The sequence below is a fragment of the Lactuca sativa genome, chromosome 7, assembly GCF_002870075.4.
Source record: "Lactuca sativa cultivar Salinas chromosome 7, Lsat_Salinas_v11, whole genome shotgun sequence".
Classification (NCBI taxonomy): Eukaryota; Viridiplantae; Streptophyta; class Magnoliopsida; order Asterales; family Asteraceae; genus Lactuca; species Lactuca sativa.
The window spans coordinates 88,718,490-88,726,167 of NC_056629.2; the positions used below are offsets into that span (position 1 = coordinate 88,718,490).

General features: G+C 36.5%; 1 non-coding gene across 1 annotated transcript; it reads left to right on the top strand.

Moving 5' to 3' along the window:
- Window positions 1-7,346: 7,346 nt before the first annotated feature.
- Window positions 7,347-7,418, top strand: TRNAC-GCA (transfer RNA cysteine (anticodon GCA)). Its single transcript has one exon. It is a non-coding gene; the product is annotated as a tRNA-Cys (tRNA).
- The last annotated feature ends 260 nt before the right edge of the window (window positions 7,419-7,678 follow it).

A 7,678-nucleotide genomic window follows, 5' to 3' on the forward strand; every position in this document is an offset into this window, starting at 1 on the left:
AGTCGTAAACCCATGGGCCGTAAAACCATGGACCGCAAACCCAGTTCACAGCCATAAACTCCCTTTACGGCCATAAATAGCTCATTCGTGGGAAAAAGTCTGTTTTCCGCGATCCAACCAATTCCCGATGACATTCCTTAACCAAAACCAATTGTTTATCAAACACTTAACGAAATCGCTAATTTAAATACATATATGGATTCATTTGATATTAGGATTTCCCTTTAAGTGCAACATACAACAACTCAAGAATCGTCCAGTTTAATCCACTGCATCCAACCAACAGTGAGTTCATACCCCTACGCTTTTCCGAGTTTTTCAGGTTTTTAGGGGGGGAAATACAAGTCAAACCTAAAAGTTTTCATAACTTAAAAACTGATACAATTATAACAGTTTTCTATCAAACATTTAGACATATTTATCCCTTTTGTAATATGCGAAGCATAAGGGACGTTTTCTAGATCATAATTGCATAGTTTTCAAAACAATACATGAACGTAACTAAACATTCAAACTATAATAGGAATGGTTTAGGATTTCATTACCAGTCTTACAGATTCATACTTGATGCAAAGCCAAACATATAAACTATGTCAGATTTAGTTTATCCATTTCTACGAATACAAACCTAGAGTATCTTGCTAAATAATTATTTATGTATAATTATTCGTACTCTACACCGTTACAAACGATTTCGAACTCGAGAACAACCGAACAATACGTAAACTAATTATTAAAAGATTGTGAGACTTGTCTTCGTTATGCCCCTCGGGTACCAATAAATCTTCACCGGTAGTATAACCAAAGTCTCTTGGAGGGAGAGCGTAAAATTTGTGAATAGATCTATTCGGGACCGACAGTCCCACACCTGAACTGTTAGCTACAGTTAGGCGGACATGCCTGGGGTAACAAAATTTGTATTCGTACGACGCCTGAAGAAACGTAAAGGAGGTCACTAGTCATATTAGTATGGTTAGTGTTAGGTCAAAATATGGTTTATACTTTGCTTTTCTGGGCAATTATATCTTTGTGTAATAATTGTGGAGTTTTTGGTCTTGTTTACGGCTGAGTTTACGGCCGTAAACACCTTACGGCCGTAAACTCATTTACGGCCCATTTGTTTCCGGCCCATATTCAAGTATAAATAGAGGTGTTAGGGTGAGGAGTAGAGATTGATGAACTAGAAGGAGTTTACGGCCATAGAGAGAGAGAGAGAAACGTGTGTGTTTGAATCTTTTGTATCTGGATCTTAATTCATATCAATACATATAAAGATTCATAATATTCTTCTTCTCTTTCTCTTCTATTTGATATGACATCATCCGTTTGATTCGGATTCCGCACCATCAAACGGATCTGACTGATACACAGGCAGATTAGGGACTTTACAATTGGTATCAGAGCCAAGTTGTATGAGTCAAAAGGATTTATTGTTTCATCCAAAAATCGAATTTTCTGTGTTGACGGTCCAAGCTTGCGGCCGTAAACACCGAGTTCTTGGGCCGTAAACTCTATTTTGGGGCATTATTTGATCTTATTTTCGAAATATTTTTGCGTTTTTGGATAGATCTCGCCAAAATAAAGGGGGTTTGTTCTTTGTGTTTTTCATAAAAAAAAGGTTTTTGATTGAGTTTTGGAGCTTCAAAGTCGAAAAATCGTTGTTTTTTACGTAATTGTTGAAGGGTTTTCGCCGGAGCTTACTGCCGGCGGCGGGGTTCGTATTTGCGGCTAGGGTTTCTGAGCTTGCGGCTCGGTTGGGAGTATACGGCACGGCTTGGATCGCGACTTGAAGAATCGGCTCGGCTCTGCTTAGCAGGAGCCTCTTACTCGTTTAGCTCTTATTAAAAAAAGGAGGGACTTTTTGGAGCTGCCAGGATTCGAACCTGGGTGACTCGCATCATCAGCCAACAAGCCTTCCAGTTGATCTAGCTTAACTCATTTTACATGCCTTCGTGATTTATCTCAAATATCATATCTTCGATTTCCAATTTTGAATTTTTTACACTTTTAACCCAAAAACTCAATTTCTTTTAATTTTAGATTCCTTTTTCATCCAAAATAAAATAATAAATAAATTAATTAAATACTAATAATAATAATAAAAAATTGTTTTTATTTTTGATTGTTATTTTTAACTTTTGACTTTAAATTTTGACTTTCAAGCTTGTCCGTTGACTTTAAACCTTGACTTTTTCGTTTAATTTTTAAAAAAAAAAAATTCAAATTTAACTTTTCGGTTTGACTTTCAAGTTTGATTTTTTTAAGTTTGACTTTTTCAAGGTTGATTTTTCATGTTTGACTTTTGAGTTTAATTTTTTTTTTAATTTTGACTTTTAAGTTTTATTTTAGCTTCTAGTTTTTTTTTAATTGATTTTAATTCTACGAGAGAATTTGAAAACATGAAAGATAGTCGTCAGGAGACGTTAAGACAAAATTTCAACTTTTTCGATTTTATCACTGGAGAAACTCTCGAAACTCAATTGCAGCGATTTACTACACTCACTACTGAGATGAATATAGTCGGGATCTTCTTGACTAAGTTCGAGATAAACAAAAGGCTGCTAAATTCACTTCCGAAATCGTGGGATATGAACGTGGCCATCATCAAGAAGACAAAAGATCTCAATCGTCTAAGTATTGCTGAAGTAATTGAAGAGCTTGACGCTTTAAAGAGTTCTGTAAACCTTCCGGTCAATGAAGTGACATGTTCTCATTCATGTGAAGTTTCATGTTCTCAATCATGTGAAGATACGATTAAATTTCTTCGGGAACAAATTGATATATTTAAAAGAGAAGTTGAAGACCTGAGATATGAAGGATATCAAATCAGGAAAGGACAGAAACCCCTGAAGGCTGAGTTGGAAGCAAAAACCAAGGACTTTAGGAAACTTCAGGAAGACTACCGTAACAAATGTGAAAACTATGATTATGTAGTCAAACAAAATGTTGAGCTAGTGGCTGAAGTTGAATCTTTAAAAGGAAAGTTTGAAACCGCCAAACTTGATGTTAGAAAATATGATTTTTCATGTGAGGTGGTTGCAAATATGAGAGACCAAAGCATGCAGTTTAAAAGGAATCAAAACAAGGGTCTAGGGTATGATAGTGTACCTCCTCCTTACAATCATAACTACACATCTATCCCTATAAAACAAGAAGAAATTGACAGGGAGGTACATCTTCGATATGGCAAACCAGCTGGATTTGTGTCAGGAGGAGTTATTAATGTTGAAAATACTGATGCTTCTGTGACACGTGCAGGTAAAGTAGCAGAGGATGAGAACAAGGAGAGTTCTTCTAAACAAACAAACGACCCCTTGAACTCTAAATCTGTTACTCCTAACAAACCTGCCGTTGGTAAATACAGGCCACCAATTCCAGCGAAACAGAGTGCCTATTGCAAGCGTGCATCTGGGAACAGTAAGAAACAAGGCAAGGATACGCCACCAGGGGCAGGAATAAATAACTTCACAGTGAAGAAAAAGACTTGTTTTCACTGTGCAACACCTGGACACATTGCCAGAAATTGTCGTAATCGTGCATACGTTCCCTACTATGCACAAGGATGGAAAAACGCGCCAAGTGGGAGATACTTCAAAAGAAACCCTTCTAGGTCACGTTCAGACAATGGTGACTGGAACGCGCACAAGGCCAAGAATCAAACCCACAAGGCCAAACATCTGAATCCCAAGGGCAAGAAGGAAATGTCAGCCAACAAGCCCAGTTCAAGAGATGCTCCTGTGAAGCCAAGACTGGTTAAGTCAAAGTCATCTCGGCAGTCGACTTCAAGTTCCAAATCAAGTACTGAGCCACCCATAGGATCGAAAAAGAAATGGGTTAAACCCAACTACAAATGGGTTCCGAAGGCTCAATCTCCCAAATCTTCTAATGCTTCTAACGTTTCTACATCTTCTGTTTGTGATAAGCAGGATATGTCATGGGAGAGAGTATCGTGTGTTGATGAAAAAGGTCGACCCAATTTCAAAATGGACTGGGTTCCAAAGACCAACTAATCCCGCTCTGTGTCGAAGCAGCTATGGAGGCATATCATCAGACTTCGGTTTGTTGGTAGTGGCTGCTCCTGGCATATGATTGGGGACATCTCTCAACTGTACAACATTCAGACCTTTGTTTGAGAGTATGTGTCCTTTTGCAGGAAAGGAAGAAAGGAAGAGATCACTCATGGGGTTAGTGCTTAATGACATGAAGAATTTTCGGATCTATTATGAGTTTACGCGTGCTATTCTCAGACCTTCTGGATGCAAATTCAATCGGTGACTTACGGTTTGCGTTTTCTTCTCTATACTCCTGAGATTTTCTTAAGCTGATTCGCTTTAAAGACAAATTTTTGTTTTAGGATAGTTTAAATTTGCGCATTTACTTTCATTTCTCTCCTATGCATAATTTTAGGGGGAGAAATAAAAACAAAACAAAAATTAGAAAATTTAAAAAAAAAATCCAAAAACATTAGAAAATCAAAAAATCAAAAAAAAATGTTGGTTATGAAATGTGCTTGAGGGAGATGTTCTGGGAAGTGATATTATCAAGTGATAACAGGCAATCTGAGTTTGTGTAACGTACCCAAAGTTGAAGGGTCTATGCTCTGGTTTGATGCGTCGGTAGGCACGAAAAATTTTAAATGGACATGACTAGGCAGAGTTGAACTTAGGAAATTTATAGACTTGACAAATCTTGACCTAGTTAGATCCATTCAGCCTGACAATACGATGCTCGGATAGGTTGAGCAGGGAGATATATATGGGAATCTACTCGTCACATTAATTGAACCCGTACTTGGAACCGTGGTTTAACTTTTCCTCGATGTGCGGATTCTGTCCTTAATTCCGGTTGGATGGGGCGACTGGTAAATTTCGATAAATTAGGTCTGTAGAATATCATTTTCTTTATTTCCGTCTGCTAGTCATATGTTGTCTCCTTTGCGTGACTTCCAATCCGACCTGGTACACAACATATGCAACTCTATTTCTCTGTAGGCTATATATAAATGTGTGAAATACTTCTTATCTGTTAGCCATATGCTGTCTCCTTTGCGCGACTTCTAATCCGACCTGGTACACAGCATATGCAACCTTCTTCTTCTTAACCCCTCTAAAGTAGTTAGCAATAGAATTCTGAATCTCTTCTCTCTCTGAATGGTTGTCTGCTAACCCGGTGTAAGGAGTACTCTGGAAGTTCTTGATGGTTAGGGCATATCAGGAAGCGGGAAACACGTTCTATTACACTTAAAATTGAACTCATACAGATTGTCTGTAGATCTCGCTGCTCAATTTAGGTGGACAACAATATCCCTGGTCGTCGTCAGATGAATGGTCCTTAAGATAAAGTATTTAAGGAATTAGGATCAGATATAATTTTTTAGGAACTTAAGTTCACCTTGTCTTGTAACAAATAGTTTGTCCTAAATCTGTCACAAATTTTTCGTGTTTAAGTGGACCACAATACCGACGATCGACCAGACAAAGATGTGAATATGGAAGGTACCGACAAGTGGATAAAGGTTGTCTAAAAACTTTGATTCCAAATCACTCTTAAAGTTAGATATCAATTTTATTTTTGTTAAATTTGTCATAGTTTCTTCTAATTTAAATATTAGAGGAAAATTAAAAATAAAAAATAATGAAAATAAAAATAAAAAAAAACAAAGAAAAATCAGAAAAAATTAAAAATCCAAAAATAGTGTTATTTCTGTTTTGTTTCTTGCTCAGAAAAATAAAAAAAATCCAAAAATATTTTTGTTTCCGTTTTAATTTGTGTGCTAAGTTTTCTTTTAGTTTTGTTTTGTCTTGAATAGTGATTTCAGGTATAGGTAAAGCTCATGGAGTTTGTGTTGAAGATTTCTGAGCAAAAGCTTCGTCCGTGAGCATCGATAAATTCTCATTCGAAGGAGCAAGAAATGAAGATTATTCTTTCAACATTCAATCCTTTAACCCCAGAAGCAAGGTGAAGCTGCAATTGAATATTATGTGACGGATTGCATTGAAGCCTCCTCAATCAGTCTGCTGCTATCTTTGTACATGCTGAAGTGATCCTGAAGATTTGTTCTCTCTGATGTTCTCTCTGAAGATTCTCAAGCTGAAAGCACTATCTTTCAAGAATCAGTACGTAAAGCCTCCTCACCCGACGTGCGTTCAATGCCAAACTCTGAAGAAATGCCCAACCGCTCAAGATGAAGTCATTCATTGAAGATTCATATGTTCATCCTGATGCTGTGAAGAAATCGAAGGTTAAAGCTGAAGCCAAGTTCCCAATGAAGATTATCAAGAAAGCCAGCTACTTTTTAGGGGGAGCTTGTTGGGTCTATTAAGAAAAGAAAGCTATAAACCAAGGGGGAGATTGTTAGGTCAAAATATGGTTTATACTTTGCTTTCCTGGGAAATTATATCTTTGTGTAATAATTGTGGAGTTTTTGGTCTTGTTTACGACTGATTTTACGGTCGTAAACACCTTACAGCCGTAAACTCATTTACGGCCCATTTGTTTCCGGCCCATATTCAAGTATAAATAAAGGTGTTAGGGTGAGGAGTAGAGATTGATGAACTAGAAGGAGTTTACGGCCAGAGAGAGAGAAACATGTGTGTGTGTGTGTGAATCTTTTGTATCTGGATCTTAATTCATATCAATACATATAGAGATTCATAATATTCTTCTTCTCCTTCTCTTCTATTTGATCTGACATCATCCGTTTGATTGGGATTCCGCACCATCAAACGGATCTGACTGATACACAGGCAGATTAGGGACTTTACAGTTATATGACTCACAATAAGTAATAACCAACCTTTGTTCACGGGAATTCTTTCTTCTACAGTTTTATTTCAATTAATAAAACTACATATCTATTTACTAGAAGGTATTCCAGGGACACAGTCTACGGTTTTATTTTAAGAAATAAAACTACTATACATACTGGTGGTAACCAGGATTTTCAAACAGAATATACTTTTCATATAGAAATCATCAAACATGTTAGGAAATATGATATTTTCTTGGTAAACATACTTTCGTATTCAGAACTTGATAATAACGATTTTTCGATACAAACGACAATTTACTTATAATGGAAAGAAATCATTTATACAAACTCAGTAACTAGTTTTCAATACAGAAAACATGCTTATGAAGTAACCAGCTTTAGATGGTCATTTATTTTAAGGTTTGTCCTAAATTTTTATGTAGGTTTCATATCATGCCAAATATGTACTTTTTTTTTATATAAAAATCATTTTCAAGGCGCTCCAACTTGATCTATCAACACCTTTCAGTCTTCTTTTTTTTTTTTTTTCGAATGTTGAATAATATAAATCAATGCTTCAAATAACCATCAAAATGGGTCCATAGCTTAGTGGTAGAGCATTTGACTGCAGATCAAGAGGTCACCGGTTCGAACCCGGTTTGGCCCTTTCTTTGAATTTTTTTTTGTGACAACCCGGAATTTATAATGTTATTGTAACTCACTTCTGTTAATAAAATTTACTTTTTTATTAAATTTGTTGTCAAAATTCTTGGGTTAAGTAAATAAACTAGGATTATTGTCATAATTACATACGTGTCGGAAAACAAAAAAGCACGAAAAACTCTCGATTACCTCGAAAATCAACGAGTTCACGGTCCAGGGCGAGTTTACGGCCGTAACCTCGTGTACGGCCGTAAACTCTATTTG